Raw genomic sequence first — 16788 nt, forward strand, 5'->3', positions numbered from 1 at the left:
TGACAGTATTGCATAGTTTGGAAAACAAAACAAAGGAAAACACGTTTTTGGAGTCAGAGACATCAAGGTTCAAATAGCTGCCCAACTATAATTTTTGTGAGAACCTAAGTCTAGGCTGCTTGCTCACTTGCTGCTCTCCAATGGGAGAGCCTTGTGGAAGAGGTTTAGAGAGTCTCCTGTATTTTCATAAGGAAGCCCATCCCTCTTACTGCTTACAAAACATTGTGAAATGCATTTCTTGGGGGTTCTGCTCCAAACATGCTTCTGAACATGATGGACTGGACCCCACAGACCTTTGCATGTGCTTCTCACATATCATCCATCATGATGTCTTTCTCACTTTCTCCACACCTGGGAGAATCCAAAGGTTGTTGAGGGGCCAGGGCTAACACTTGACTCAAAGATTCTGACATACCTTTGGTATAGAAAAGATTTTTTTTTCAGAATAATTTCTTACCAGATGGTTTATACTTGAGACCTAAGTGCCCAAGCTTTAGGGAGATCCTTGGGAAGGGAAAGACCAGGAGGTCATCTAGTTATGGAGAAACAGAAAATGATTACACTCCAAAGGAATTTGAACTCCCTTTTGGCAAGTACCCTCCATTTTTCCAGGCTCCCTGCCCAAACACAGATTCACTCCGCCCCTTGCAGGTGTCCACATGATGCAGTGGGATTCATTTCATGGTAGGAGTGTGGGCTGGAGAAGACCTGGCTCAATATCAGCACAGATAGTTTAGAGAGGAGAGGGGACTCAACTTCTTGATGTTTCCCCAACTCTCCCCTTTGCAACTAGATTCCTTTTCCCTGGAATTCAACTCTTGGAGTAGAGAACATCATTACATGTTTTCAAAATCAGAAAACATACACACAATTTTAAAAAAATCAAAATAACCTCTGTAAAAATCATAAAAGCAAGGCAGAATAATTATGGAGAACATTAACAATAGAGAGCAACAAAAAGAAAATTTATGTTATCTAGTATCTCAATGACTCATGGAAAACCTTGGTTTGTACCTTGGTATTTATTCTTCCAGATCTCCTTTATGCCTAGAAGACACAGTTGTTTGTTTGCTTTCTGATTATCCTTGTCACTTAAACTTCACACAGAGCCATGATCATTCCTTAAGATAATTCCTACAAGTGTAATTACTGCATTTCCTAAGTCAAACAGTACACATAGTTCGAAGTTCCTCTGTTTCAGAACCAGTTTTCATACACATTTCCAGTCCTGCCTCTGCCCTGTAACCTTCCCATGCAACCTGGACATATGTTGACACTCACAGCAGTGTTGGTGTTCTGCTGTAGTCCATATAATATCCCCTTTTGCTGAGGAATTATTTGATAAAATGCAGTGTCTGGTTATTCCTGTAAAGGACACCAGATTATGCCACCCCCCCCAAATATGCCACTTTGGTATGAGGATTGTTTTGAACTAAAAGCTATTGAGAAGTAGACATAAGAAAAACTCTCTGCTCTCCCCCAATTTGTCTAAAACAGGACATAACTTGATAAAGTTTCCTACCCCCCCCCATCTCTCTTTTCCAGGAAGGACAGAAAATCACCAGAGATAATTCTAGACCCCTATCAGCCTAGAGATGGCACCAGAGGAATCTACATAACAAATCTTGCTAAAACTAGCTCTTATCTACATTAGTTTTCCCATATATTTGCCTTCCCACGATTGCTGGCCCTAGAAGCTCAAAGTCCTTTTTCTTTGGCTTGCCAGCTCTAAAAATGTATTGTTCTTTTGTAAAGATGCTATGTAAGCCCAAGTTGAAACCACCCCTTTGAGTTCCTCATCACTGGGTACTCCCATGTGTATGCACAATGCATATGTTAATAAATTTCTGTTTGTGTTTCTCTTCTTAATCTGTCTTTTGTTAGCCTAACTGATAGAGCCCCAGCTGAAGAACCTAAGATAGTTAGAGGAAAAAGAATTTTTCCTCCCCTACACCTTCAAATGCCAATATTTTTATCCACCTACTATATGACTAAAATGAGTTCAAGGGACAACCTTGATAAATCTTAGATATAAATACTGTGAACTGAAGTTCATTGGTACAAGTGCTTAGAAGTATTGGTATAACCAAGAAGCGCAGAGGAGTTAGCTTTTTACGGCATGTGATATGACCAATGGTGAAAGAGAGACAGGGGAGTTTGTCTTCTAAGGGAATCCCTAGAAAGCAGTATTGCAGAAAAAAAAAAGAGAGAGAGAGAGAGAAAGTTACAAGGTAAGAGATGCGATTGATATTCACATTAATACTTAACAAATTTTACATGACAAACCCAACTCATTATACTTGGAGGTGCACTTTTACTTTCTCACTGGAGCCTCTGTATCAGTCAGGGTGCAGAGAAACAGAAGGGTGAAGAAGTAAACATGCCTGTAAGAGCTAATTAAACAGTCTTTGTGATACACTGTCTAGGCAGAGAGTGTGCCATTTTGCACACTTGTCAGGAACATGTGAGGGTACTCGTGCCTTGTCAGCAGAATACATCATCATTCTAATTAACTTTTATCACTCTGAGAAGTAAAAAATGATGTTTCTCCTTTTAATTTGAACTTAATTTTGGTGAGGTTGAAGTTCTTTCTATAGCATAAGGAATATTTTGTATCTTTTTAGGGGGCTATTTTCTGCTACAGGGGTTTTGCCCATGGGTTTTGGTCCTTTTTCATTTGATGTGAAAGAGTTCTGTACCTATTAGTGATATTAGTTCTTTATCTGCAATATATGCTGCAAATATTGTCTTCCATTTTGTAATTTGTCTTTTGACTTTGCTTATAGAGCTTTGTACCATGCAACTTCCTTTAATTTTTCTTTTGTTTTTATCCAGTTGAATTCATGATTGTTCCCTTTTATTTTATCTGAATTTTTAAACATATTTAGAAAGCATTTCCTTACAGGTTTAAAAAAAAAAAAAACTACCTACTTTTAGTTTCCTTTTAGTACTTGCCTGGCTTCCTTTTTATAATTAGGTTCTTTTTTTATAATTAGGTTTCTTATCCATTTGTTCTTTTCTGTATTCTCTCTGTGCATAATAGGAGTTAGGGATACAATTCTATCTCTTTCTTTCTAAGTAGATTTCCAGTTGTCCCAACATAATTTTGGTCCCAGTGCCTGGAGATGCCAACTTTATCACACATTACATTTCCATATGTATTTGTACTTCCTAGTCTATTCCATTGATTGATGTGTCTATTCATGAACTAGTGCAACACTCTTGTACTTATAACAGCTTTCCGATATATTTGACTATCTGATAGAGATTTCTACCTCCCTCACTCTTTAATGGCTCCTCTTGTTCAGTGTTTCCCTGGCTATCCTTGCATGCTTATTTTTTCATGTGACTTTTCATGTGAACTTATCCCATTTTAAGATAAAAGCTTTTTGGTATTTTTATGGAGGCTTTATGATTAACCTATGGAAAACTAATATCTTTATAACAATGAGTCATTTTATTCAAGAACAAGGGATGTCTGTCCATTTGATGAAGTTCATAAATCTTTTAAAAGTATTTTGAGATTTTTCTCATGTAGATTTTGCACATTTCATGTAAGCTTATTTCTAAGTATTTTATCTTTTTTATTGCTATTGTAAATGGAATTCACTCTTCTATTGTTTTTGTGTATATAAAGGACATTGATTTATATGTTAATTTTATTTTTTTTCTTTATTTTTTTTATTATGTTATGTTAGACACCATACAGTACATCGTTAGTTTTTGATGTAGTGATCCATGATTCACTGTTTGCATATAAAACCCAGTGCTCCATGCAATACATGCCCTCCTTAATACCCATCACCAGGCTAACCCATCCTCCCACCCCCCTCCCCTCTAGAACCCTCAGTTTGTTTCTCAGTCCATAGTCTCTCATGGTTCATCTCCCCCTCTGATTTCCCCCCCTTCATTTTTTCCCTTCCTTCTCCTAATGTCCTCCATGCTATTCCTTATGTTCCACAAATAAGAGAAACCATATGATAATTGACTTTCTCTGCTTGACTTATTTCACTTAGTATAATCTCCTCCAGTCCCATCCATGTTAATGCAAAAGTTGGGAATTCATCCTTTCTGATGGCTGAGTAATATTCCATCATATATATGGACCACATCTTCTTTACCCATTCATCTGTTAAAGGGCATCTCGGCTCTTTCCACAGTTTGGCTATTGTGGACATTGCTACTATGAACATTGGGGTGCATATGGCCCTTCTTTTCACTACATCTGTGTCTTTGGGGTAAATACCCAGTAGTACAATTGCTGGGTCACAGGGTAGCTCTATTTTTAATTGTGTGAGGCACCTCCACACTGTTTTCCAAAGTGGTTGTATCAACCTGCATTCCCACTAACAGTGTAGGAGGGTTCCCCTTTCTGCACAACCTCTCCAACATCTGTTGTTTCTTGCCTTGTCAATTTTTGCCATTCTAACTGGCATAAGGTGGTGTCTCACTGTGGTTTTGATTTGAATTTCCCTGATGGCTAATGATGATGAACATTTTTTTCATGTGTCTGTTAGCCATTTGTATGTCTTCTTTGGAGAAATGTCTGTTCATGTCTACAAGAGACTCATTTTGAACCTAAAGATATATCCAGACTGAAAATGAAGGGATGGAGAACCATTTTTCATGCCAACGGACCTCAAAAGAAACCTGGGGTGCAATTCTCATATCAGACAAATTAGATTTTAAGCTAAAGACTGTAGTTAGAGATACAGAAGGACACTATGTCATTCTTAAAGGGTCTATCCAACAAGAGGATCTAACAATTATAAATATCTATGCCCCCAACATGGGAGCAGCCAACTACATAAGCCACCTGTTAACTAAAATAGACATATTGATAATAATACGTTAATAGTAGGAGACCTCAACACTCCACTCTCAGCAAGAGACAGATCATCTAAGCAGAAAATCAACAAAGAAACAAGAGCTCTGAATGACACACTGGACCAGATGGACCTCATAGATATATACAGAACATTCCACCCTAAAACAACAGAATACTCATTCTTCTCGAGCACACATGGAACTTTCTCCAGAATAGACCACATCCTGGGGCACAAATCAGGTCTCAACTGATACCAAAAGACTGAGATTATTCCCTGCATATTCTTAGACCACAATGTTTTGAAACTGGAACTCAATCACAAGAAAAAATTTGAAAGAATGTCAAACACTTGGAAGCTAAAGACCATCCTGCTTAAGAATGTTTGGGTCAACCAGGAACTCAAAGAAGAACTTAAACAATTCATGGAAACCAATGAGAACAAAAACACATCAGTCCAAAACCTATGGGATACTGCAAAGGCAGTCCTAAGGGGAAAATACATAGCCATCCAAGCCTCCCTCAAAAAAATAGAAAAATCCCGAATTCACCAACTAATTTTACACATATGTTAATTTTATATCTTGCTATCTTTCAGATCTTTAACATTGTATGTGTTTTCATATTGATTCTCTAGATGCACTGAGTTTTTAATTTTTTAAGGATTAGGATTTTCTTTTCTAAACTCTCTTTTTTTGGGGCACCAGGATGGCTCAGTCAGTCATGCCTTCAGCTCAGGTCATGATTCTGGAGTCCATGATCCCAGAGTCCCCAGACTGAGCCCCAAGTTGGGGTCCCTGCTCAGTGTGGAGTCTGCCTCTCCCTCTCCCTCTGCCCCTCCTTCTGCTCCTTCTCTCTCTCTCTCTCTTGCTCATTCTCTCAAATAAATAAATAAAATCTTAAAAAAAAGACATGTTGAAATTGAGAATATGAGTAAGAAAGATTATTAAAATGGCTAAGCAGGTTTGAAAAGGGAAACTTTATTCTTTTTATTTTTTTTTTAAAGATTTTATTTCTTTATTTGAGAGAGAAAGTGCATGCGAGAGGGGGGAGGAGCAGAGGGTGAAGATCAAGCAGACTTCCACTTAGCACAGAGCCTGGTACCCCACGGGGCTCCGATCTCACCACTTGAGCCAAATCAAGAGTCAGACCCTTAACTAACTGAGTCACCCAGGCACCCCCCATCTTTTTATTTTCTTAAACATAACTTACTGTGTTCTTATTAATTTCACTATCTAAAGTCTTTGCAGATCTGGTTCTATTGTCTGTTGGTTTCTTTTCTACTGCCTGTTGCTCATGGTCTCTTATTTCCTTGTGTATTATGAGATTTTTTTTTTATTATGCATTCATATTCTTTGGAACTTTATCTATGGAATTATTTGAGGCCCGTGTTTAAAGTGAGTTCTTCTAGAGAGGCTCAAGTTTTTTTCTGCTAGATGTTTAGGGACAATATCAAATTGTGACCAATTCAAAATAATTCTTAGCCTTGAGGCTTTTTAATTCCATGGATAGTGTGAATTCAGGCCACAAACCTGGATGACTATCTTTGGGCTATAGTTTCTCAGAGAATCTCTTTCCCCACCCATTCACTCAGTTCCAAGATTTAAAAACAAAAACACAAGAAACACACTTTACTACCTGCTTCTCAGAGTGGGTTTATTTCTGGATTTCCCTTTCATGGATGGTGCAGCCATTTAGATTCCCAGCTGTATGTGGGAGTCACCTAGAAGAATTCCCCCTTGGAGAACCCTGGCCTTGAGCTTGAGAGGCTATAAAAATAGATTAATCTCCAGGGGTTGGTAGGTGTCCTAGGACAAAAGCATGCTTAAGTGCTTGCTCGCCTCTGGATTCTTGCCTTTTAATTTTTGACTTCTAAGGATTTTTTTTTTAACTTTCTTACTAGCTTAATGTATTTTATTAGATGTTATTTAAATATATTTATATAGCTTTTTGTTTTTTTCAATGGAAAAGCTGTTAAGAGTACCCAGGCTGTCCTACCTCCATGAGACTTGGAGGTCTAAGATGATTTTTAAAACATCAAATACATTTTAAATTAATTAAGATGTAGCTATCTATTTATATACATGGAAAGATGGTAATATTATGATCAGTGAAAAGAGTTACAAAATTGTAAAAAGTATAAGCTCATCATGAAATATTCTCAGAGATCCTTAGATACAGAGGAAAGTTTTTTGGTTTTTTTTTTTTAAGACTTTATTTACTTATTTGACAAAGAGAGCACAAGCAGGGGGAGCGACAGAGGGAGAGGGAGAAACAGACTCCCTGCTTAGCAGGGAGCCTGATGCGGGGCTCAATCCCAGGACCCTGAGATTATGACCTGAGCCAAAGGCAGACACTTAACCGACTGAGCCGCCCCCAAAGGAAAGAGTTTTAGTAGTGGCTCTTAACAGTAGCTATTTCAAGCAGGTTGAATTTGGGGAGATTCTTTTCTCTTTTATTTCTTCTTTTATAGTTTTCCTTAAGGAACATGAATTATTTGGCTAAAAATATAAAAAAAAAACTATTTAAAATTTACATAAATCTGACTTGAAACATTTCAATACTAAACAGGAATGGTGTTAAGTTTTTTCCATAGCCATTTGAGTTTCTTACAATGTATCAGCTCCGACTTAAAGTGTCTTTCTCCCTCTCTGGGTATAGATGTAGATGTAGTTCTAGATAGATATACACATGTGTTTATGTTGGTTTTCACCCCTCTGGGCAAAATCCTTTGGGTGTAGGTTTCTATTTTCTGGAGAGCTATTTGTTATCTAGGAAGGAAAGACTTTCTCCAAAATGAGGCTGTCAGTACAAAGGGAGGAGATGACGGTGGTTCTCCTTCACTGGAGTCTTGCAAAGTTTGAGGGTATTTTGAGGAGTTGAAATGACTTAGATGATGTCTTCCCTGAAAGCAGAAAATAGAGGAGATAATCCCCCAAATGCTCTCCAGTGGATGATTCTTTTATTTTGCATGAGTGTTCCCTGGCTGAAATGATTTCTCATTTTTCCTCTCACTACCTCATTTAACTAACTCCAGATGAAGAATCTTACATCTTTCAACTCTTTTAGGGTCAATATTGTTAATGGGTCTTTCTAGAATTGATTTGAAAGTATATAGACAGAAATTTATTATGGAAATCAGTAGGTCATGAGCTCCAAGGACACTGTTAACAGACCCTTTTCTAGGCAGATATGCAAGAAAATGCCACTCTAACAAGATCAACTGTGCGTAAAAGCAGCTGCTGTAATACAAGGAAAAAGTTTGGGAAAAACAAAAGGATACACTTGAGACTCCAGGAAAATTCCACTTGCATGTATCATATAATTAGAAAAAAAGGGAAAGACTGTGTAAGGCCATCCAAGTCAATTCTTGTCTTTCAGTTTAGCCCCACAGATTTGGTGGTGACCAAGAGTCACTTTAATTGTGAAGTTCAAACATATAAAGTATATTCATAATTTTTAAAGGGAACTACTTTTTTGAGACATGCTTCAGGTTTACCAGAATTTCACACCTTCACTTACAGAATTTTTGCTTCCTCTAGATGTGGCTGGGTTTAATTACTAAAACTCTCACAGTGTTACAAATGAATATAAATTGTACCCCATGAGCAAATCAACCATGCTACATCTACTTATTTCAAAGTTTAGATGGATACATTTATTGTGATCATTGATTTGAAACCTCTTAGATGAGAATGCATTTTTTCCTGTGTAGTAAGAACATATTTTGAAATCTTGTTCAGTTCTATCATCACAGACAGTAAAAAATTACTCCATTATCACAAGCGTTGACAGATCAGACTTGGCAAATTCCCTTCACAGGAGGTTTAGAATGAGCTGAAGGTTTGTGAGCATTTCTCCCCCAGTTTAAGGCTGGGTCTCTGTGTCAGATATGTCCCCTAGGCAAGGAATATACGTAACGCTTTATGGTCTTGGATCCTCTTCTGGGTTTCTAAGCAGAAGTGTTCTATGGTGTTTGAGAACTCAAGCCAATTAAATTACGCAGTGAGTTGAACCCCATCCTGAAGAGGTAGTTCTTCTGGGAATCTGCCATGGCCTATAGGAATCCTCTTTCTTCTTTAATTTTTTTATACCTCCATTAATTTTTCCAAATGGATGATACCATATGCTCTTTCTATAACAATAGCTTTGTGGTGAGGATCATGCATAATTGTTTATTTCGAGAAGTTTTGAAAGCAAAATGGCTATTCCATAAAATTCTTTTTATCGTTCTCAAAAACAAGACTTTCAGATAAGGGAAGAAAATGAGAAAGACAGATCTGGATGCTTGAATGATCTTCTTGGTAGTTAAATCCGACCGTATCACTCTTGGGTTTAGAATTGCCCTTCTCACGCAGAGTAAAAATCCAAAGTCTTTGCCTGTGGGCTTTATACTATGTGGACCCAATGACCTCTCTGATCTCCGCTCTCAACCACACCCATCTTGCTTACTCCTCTTTGACCTCAGAGGCCTCCTGGCAGTTCCTCCATCCTCTGAGGCTTTGCAGTTTGGGTTCTCTCTGCCCTTCTTCCAGCTAGTTGCCCCACTGGCTCCCTGCTCAAATGCCCTCTCCTGGAACTCATCCCTGACCTCTCCATCTAAAAGAGCAGCTTTTGTCCATTTCCATCCCCATATTATTCTTCTTTCTAGCACTTACCAATGACATTATGTTATATATTTATTGGTTTATGAATTTTCTGTCTCTCCCCACCATGAATAAGTTCTTAGAAGCAGGAACTTCTTTTCTTTACTGTGTATCCCCAGTACCTAGAATATGCTTGGAAGCTCACAGGTGATGAATAAGTATTTACTGATTGAATGGATACATAAATAAGTGGATGGCTCCTGAGGCTTTTGTCACCTGCCCTCTTAGACAGTCACCATGTGCTATGCCTATGGATTTAGGTGGATTTAAAACTGATGACAGCCATATGGGAAGAACTGAGGAGACATAATTGATTAACTTCATTCAATTCAATGTAGCAAACACTTATCAAGCCCCAATTATGAGTAAGACCCTATGTTGGAGTTGATATTAGCACATCTGCTTCTCTGTTGAAGCCTTGTAATTAATAGTTTTTACACAGGAAGAACCAAAGCAGAAAGACTTCTTCAACCAGTTGGGACCCTGCTTCTGTTGAAATAAACTTACACTGATAAGTCTTTGTTGAGTCCCTACTATAAGCAAGGCGCTAAGCCGTTGATTATCCCATTGATGTGTTTCACAATGGCTTCACTCTCTAAGGTTCAAATAATGGCAAATCTAATACTCAGGAAAGAGAATTTGGCCCAGCAAAACAGCTTAGGATTCTAGACTTCTGCAGAGCTGTATTGCGCTGAGAGCTTCTGGCGGTGCAAATATTAAAGCTATTAGAGTCCTGCTCCCACACTGCTCATTGATGTGCACTTTTGACCAAGACAAAAGTACATATTACAAATTAGTAAAATAAAATATATTTTTCTTGTTATTGTCTGAACATTTAGAATTAATTTTTGTGCAAACACTTATATAGGTTATTCCTGGCATATTTTATCTATATAATTTCCTAATAATAAATTTTAAATGCATGCATATATATTAAGACCTCATTGTACAAAAGGATGGAATAAAAACGGGAAGATACGCAGTATCTGGTCTCAGCTAACAGTGAGGAACTGACTGGCTGCCTCACACTCTTCTTAGGGCTTTAATGACTTAATTAGATTGGATGGATTAATTCATTTAATAGTCACAATATATCCATGAGTTAGGCATGCTTACTGTTCCCATTTTACAAATTAGGAAACGGGAATGAAGAGGTTCAGTGACTTATGCAAGGTTACTAGCGGTGCCAGGACTCTGTCCCAATCCATGCTCTTTGATATTGCTCGATTTTCTTGCCTCCCAGGAAGCACACATTCTACCTGGGCAGGTAGGAGAGAAATATGTTACATACTAACCAGAGTGGACAGCAATAGATGAGCTCTCTCAAAGTCATATACGATTTTTTTTTTTTCAAAAATAAACAATAATTACTGTACGAGTTCAAAGGAGGGAAAGGTGAGTTCTCTCTGGGATGGAGTTGAGTAAAAGTCAGAAATGGCTTCTTCATTACAACAGCAATGCTAGAAGCAAGAAATAAGGGAGAATTGTCTTCAAAATTTTGAAGGAAAATTCCTTCTAAGCTAAAATGCAATGCATAGCCAAACTAGTAATGAAATTTGAAAGTAAATACATACCAAATCTCAAAAATGTATCTCCCCTCCCCGGGCACCTATCTTATGATACCGCTAGAGGATGTCTTTCCTTAATACAATGGAGTAAACTAGATCTGGGAAGATGTGCAAAATTGAAAACAGGACATCCAGCACATGAGAGAAAGAACGAGAACCCCCAGAATAATAACTGTACTTCCGGCGGAGAGGGTAGCCGTTCAGATAGAAGTAGCATGACTCAAGAGACAAGCTTCATCACCATGCCTGCTGTGAATGGACCATCTTTTCAACCAGAGAAAACTCCTGGAGGATGTACTCCACCAAAACAAGAAAAAAGTATACTAAGAAAGAGGGAGACATGATTTCCAGGAAATAGGGAAGCCAATCTTGGAGAAAGACAGAGGGAATTCTAAGTAGCAAAGCAAAGGCCAAGATAACACTGAGCAGCAGGTCTAAAGAGAAATCCGCCTGGAGAAGGAGGAATGTTTAATTTTTTTTTTCTTTTTTTTTTTTTTTACCAAATATAAGTGGCTTTATGGAACACTGGACTAAGATGTTATTGCAAGTAGTTGGAAAGATCAGCAAAAAGAAAATTAAGCAGATGAATAAGCAAGGTAATGATTAACTCCAGGAAAAACTAAAAGCAAAAAGGAAAAATAATCATAATGCATTATGATGCTTTTATATGAATAATATTTACAAAGCCTATGCCTGGAAATAGTGAATATGGATTTAACAAAAAACTGTAATCATATTGGAGAGATAGAAGAGAAGAGAGGATAGATGCCTAAAAGATTACATCATCTTCTGCCACAATACAAAACCTACAAGTGATGTTTAAAATTAATTAATAAACAGATAGCAGTACATCCATTTCATTTAGAAACATGGAGATTTGAAAATGTCAGAAAAAAACTAAAAGAGTCAAAAGTTGCTACCTCTGGTAAGCAAGACAATATTTTAAAATAAGCTATTACTGGCGGCTGGGTGGCTCAGTCAGTTAAGCGACTGCCTTCGGCTCAGGTCATGATCCTGGAGTCCTGGGATCGAGTCCCGCATTGGGCTCCCTGCTCAGCAGGGAGTCTGCTTCTCCCTCTGACCCTCCTCCCTCTCATCTCTCTGTCTCTCATTCTCTCTCTCTCAAATAAATAAATAAAATCATTAAAATAAAATAAGCTATTAGTATTGTTTGCATTTTTAAGATACATGTAAGAATTAGTTTAATAAGATAATAATTTAAAAAAATTAGAATTGTCCATTTGAGTTTTCTCAAACGTTTGGTATTCAAAAGACTCTCAGTGAAGGCTTTTCTTATTATTAGGGCATTATTATTATGGGAAAGAGTTTTGGCCCATTGTCCGCTGATACTGAATCTAGTAATATCTGCCACTAACTCTTTCTGGGGATTTGGACAGGAGATTTGATTCACTGGACCTCTGTTTCTTCGTTTGTAAAGCGGAGGGGTTAGCACACTTGTATAATCCCTTAGGCCTGCACCAACCCTATTATGCCATGAATAGAACCTTTTATGCAACACGCATCCACTGACAGGGTGCTGTCACCCATGAAAAACTTGGCTATTTTTAAAGTCCTGACTTTGATCTGGGCCACGGAGCCGAGAAGATGAGGAATGTCTTAATCACTGGTTCAGGAACATGAAAGGTGATTGTGAGGAGATGGGGGGACTCCCGCCCCACAAAGGAAAGAATAAGACAGTATGATTTTAACCTCTGGAATGATTCTTGCCTTGCAGAGCCAATGTATTAAAACAGGATGATACACCTGCATGCACACTGTAAAGTGAAAACCCTCTATGAGCGTAGGAGGTATCCCCAGTATTATTTGGAAAAGGGTCAATGCACTCTACTGGGAAAAAGCTCTGGTCTAGGAGTTAAGACATTTGGATTCTAGTGTTGACTTTGCTATTAATCCTCTAGGGAAGGTTGGACAAGCTCTCTCATGTCCTTTGTCTCAGCTTCAGGGTTGGTAAAATGAAGATGGACTCAGTTGGGAGTTCTTTGGTTAGCAGAGAAAGAAAGCAGATATAGAAAAAAGGAGGTGGCTCACAAAACTGAGACAGAAGCTTCAGGAACTACAGAAGCCAGAGATGTTCTGGAGTTCTGTGCTGATATTAAAAAAATGGAACAACAATATGGCAGAGGCGCAGCCTGATCTGAGGGGCTGCCATTAGCTACACTAGAAGCCCTCAGCCGATATAGGCTGTCTTAGTCTGTTCCTGTTGGGCGGCTGGGCAGCTTATAAATGCCATAGGCTGGGCAACTTATAAACAACAGAAATGTGTTGCTCACAGTTCTGGAGGCTGGAAGTCTGAGCTCAGGGTGACAGCATGGCCAGGTGAGGAGCCTCTTCTGGATCCCAGACTTCTCGTTGTATTCTCACCTGGTGGAAAAGGCGAGGGATCTCTCTAGAGCATCTTTTATAATAGCACAGATCCCCTTCCTGAGGGTTCTAGCCTCATGATTTAAACAAGTTTTAAAGGCCCCATCTCCTAATACCACCACCTTTGGGGGCTAGGATTTCAACATATGAATTTTGGGGAGACGTAAACATTCAGACAATGGCACGAGGGTTAATTCTACAGTTGTTGGATCAAAGGGAGATCTGGGATAGTGGCCCCAGGAAGGGGATGGTGAAGAGGACATTCAGGCATGTGGGGAGACAGTTATTGACCACTTGCTATGGAAATATTTCAGTATTTCAACAACAGCTACAGCTGTGTTGGTGAGTTTCTGCTGGATGTTAGACCTATGTCTGGGTCTATTTATTGTTACCTCAGGCCTCATTGCTAGGATGATTTGAGATAAAAATTTAATGAACACTTTTTTCTGCCTTTGTATCCCACCACTTTATACTCCCATTTGAGGGATAGAGTATCTGGTTGGCCTACTTTAGAGTTTAGACCCACCCTTGGCTAAGGGAGAAGAGAGAACTCTGAGTGACAACCCACCACAGCTACATACAATAGGGTAGAAGCAATTTCCCAAGAACTCAGAGCCCTGGTACTCTAGGGTGAGATACAAAGGATTTAACAGCTGGTATGGCATCAGTTAGAAGGTACATTAGCCCTTGACGATGGGGCAGGGTCCTGAAATTTCCCTGCTGTGCTGGGGGTTAACTCTGTTACCAGCTGTGCTGTTGCAAGATTATGACAAACACTGGGAGTCTCAGGAGCAAGGATGGGATGTCAGCATGGAAGGGGGGAACATGGGAGCAGGGGCTCATACTGGCTGAGTATGAGCACTGTGTTAACAAAAGAAGGGGGAATGGATGCTAGGCTGAGGAAAAATCATAGCTGGCTGTTACAGGGGGGTTGGAGAAGAACTGCAAATAACTCATGAAGCTGGAAACTGTGGTTTTCTAGAGTGTATGAGGAAATGGACAGTGGTGTTTTTGGTTTTCACAGTGACTAGGAGAAGGGGAGAGTGCTCCTGGAAATTGGTGATGGAATCAGAAATAATAAATATCCTACAATGTCTGGGGCAGTCATGCTGTCCTACCCAAAATGCCCATAGCACCTCTGTTGAGAAACATTGCAAGGAGAATTTTCTGGAAGGGGCTGCTAAAGAGAGTACTACCATATGCAATGGGCAGAAGAGGGACAGTCCTAATTTGGGTGATACAGCTACCATTTATCATCATGATGGACTAGGTCCATAAACACATCTGTCATTTAATCCACAAAACCATCCCCTGAGATACAGTTAATAACTCTCTTCTTATACATAAAGAGTTAGGCTCAGAGGAGAAAATAACTTCACCAAAGTGACACAAGCAAGTGACACACTGCCTTCAATTCAAGTTTGTATCTATAGTCTTCTTGTAAGGTTCCACGGGATTGACTGGAGAAGGGAAACAGTGCGTGTGGGGGGTCCTTCGAGAGAAACAAGATTACAGTCATGTCAAACTCAGATGAGAGTCTAATAAGAGTTGCTGAGTCCTGAAATCAATGATTGTGGGAAGCGGACATTTTTGGATATCTTTGAGAAGGCTCCAGACGTTCACATGTTCATTCAGATACAATTTTTTTTCTAGATGGGGGGGAGGAGACCATTAATGGAGTCTTCCAGGCATTTCTATGATTCAGTTCTCAGTACTCTACCAGACTCTGAAGGCTGACCTTAAGATAAATGTTGAATAAACACTCCCTTGAAGGGGCTGGGAATTTACACACAACTGCAAAATAATGGACAACTGATTAAAACCAGCCATTCTAATTCAACATTAACTAAAGTTTATTTACATTGAAAGTGAAATGCCAGAAGTCAAAAGTTAAGATGAAGGAAGGATGAGCTAGAATTTTAAGAAATAACATTTGGTGTGGTTACAAAATCAATATACATTATTGTATAGGGTTTTTACCAAATACTATGCTTTTCTCTTTGCTGTATATAGATTTTTGGGCACACATTTCACATTTAAAAATCATCTGGGAATTCCTCATTTCTAATTTTCTATAGTTTCATCATAAATACTTTTCCCCCTCTGCCTAGAACTTTGCAGGAATACGCCACTACCTTCCCCAGAGGAATTACAGAAAAAGCTGAGCTTACATTGGTCATATACATCTTGGTAAAAACGAAAGACGTGAGTAGATTTAAAAAAAAAAAAAAAGAAATACCATGCAATCCAGTAATTCCACCACTGGGTATTTACCCAAGGAAAAGGAAAACACTAATTCAAAAAGATATGTGCACCCCTCTGTGTATTGCAGCATTATTTACAATAGCCAAGATACAGAAGCAAACTAGGTGTCCATCAATAGACGAATGGATAAAGGAGGTGGCATACACACACACACACACACACACACACACACACACCAGAATATTACTCAGCCTTAAAAAGAATGAGATCTTGCTATTGTGACAATATGGATAGACCTAGAGGATATTATGCTAAATGAAATAAGTCAGACAGAGAAAGACAAATGCCATATGATTTCACTTATATGTGAAATTAAAGACAAACAAACACAGCAGAAACAGACCCACAAATACAGAGAACAAATTGGTGGTTGCCACAAGGGAGGGAGTAGAGGGGTGGGCAAAATGGGTGAAGGGGAGTAGGAGGTACGGGCTTCCAGTTAGGGAACAAATACGTCCCAGGGATAGAAGGTCCAGCATAGGGAATGTAGTCAGTGGTATTGTAACAGGGCTGCATGGTGACAGATGGTAGCTACACTCGTGGTGAGCACGGCATACATACACAGGTGTCAAATTACTATGTTGTACACATGAAAATAATGTAACACGGTGTATCAGCTCTACTTACATTTTAAAAAAGAGATTTTATTAGTGAAAAGGGGGAACAGAGTACGATGGAAGTGGGCACTTGCATGGGGAGGTGGGACGAGGAACAATCGAAGTGGTGGTTGTCTTCAGGAATAAATCCCGCATTTCAGGAATCCTGGCCTCTGCACTTCAATCTAGGTGGACGGCTAGCTTTCCGGTTCCCGCCCTCTCCCAAGCCTCCAGGCGAGGACACCAGGTGGCGCTCGCACCCTTGCAGTAGTCTCCCCGAGCGCTTGGATTCCGAAGCCTGTCTCCTTAAAAATCGCGCTGGCTGCCCGACCCCAGAAAATTTTGTTCTGTGAAGCGCAGTTGCAAAAGGGCGCCGAGCTTGGCCGCGCCCTGGGGCCGAGCTGAGGCCAATTTGAAAAAGGACCAGCGGAGGCAGAGCATCGGCGGGGGCTGGAGCGGGCCCTTTGCACTCCAACCGCAGGGCCCGCGGGAAGTTGCCAGCCTTT

This window comes from Phoca vitulina, unplaced genomic scaffold, assembly GCF_004348235.1.
Source record: "Phoca vitulina isolate PV1807 unplaced genomic scaffold, GSC_HSeal_1.0 scaffold18, whole genome shotgun sequence".
In the NCBI taxonomy this organism is placed as follows: domain Eukaryota; kingdom Metazoa; phylum Chordata; class Mammalia; order Carnivora; family Phocidae; genus Phoca; species Phoca vitulina.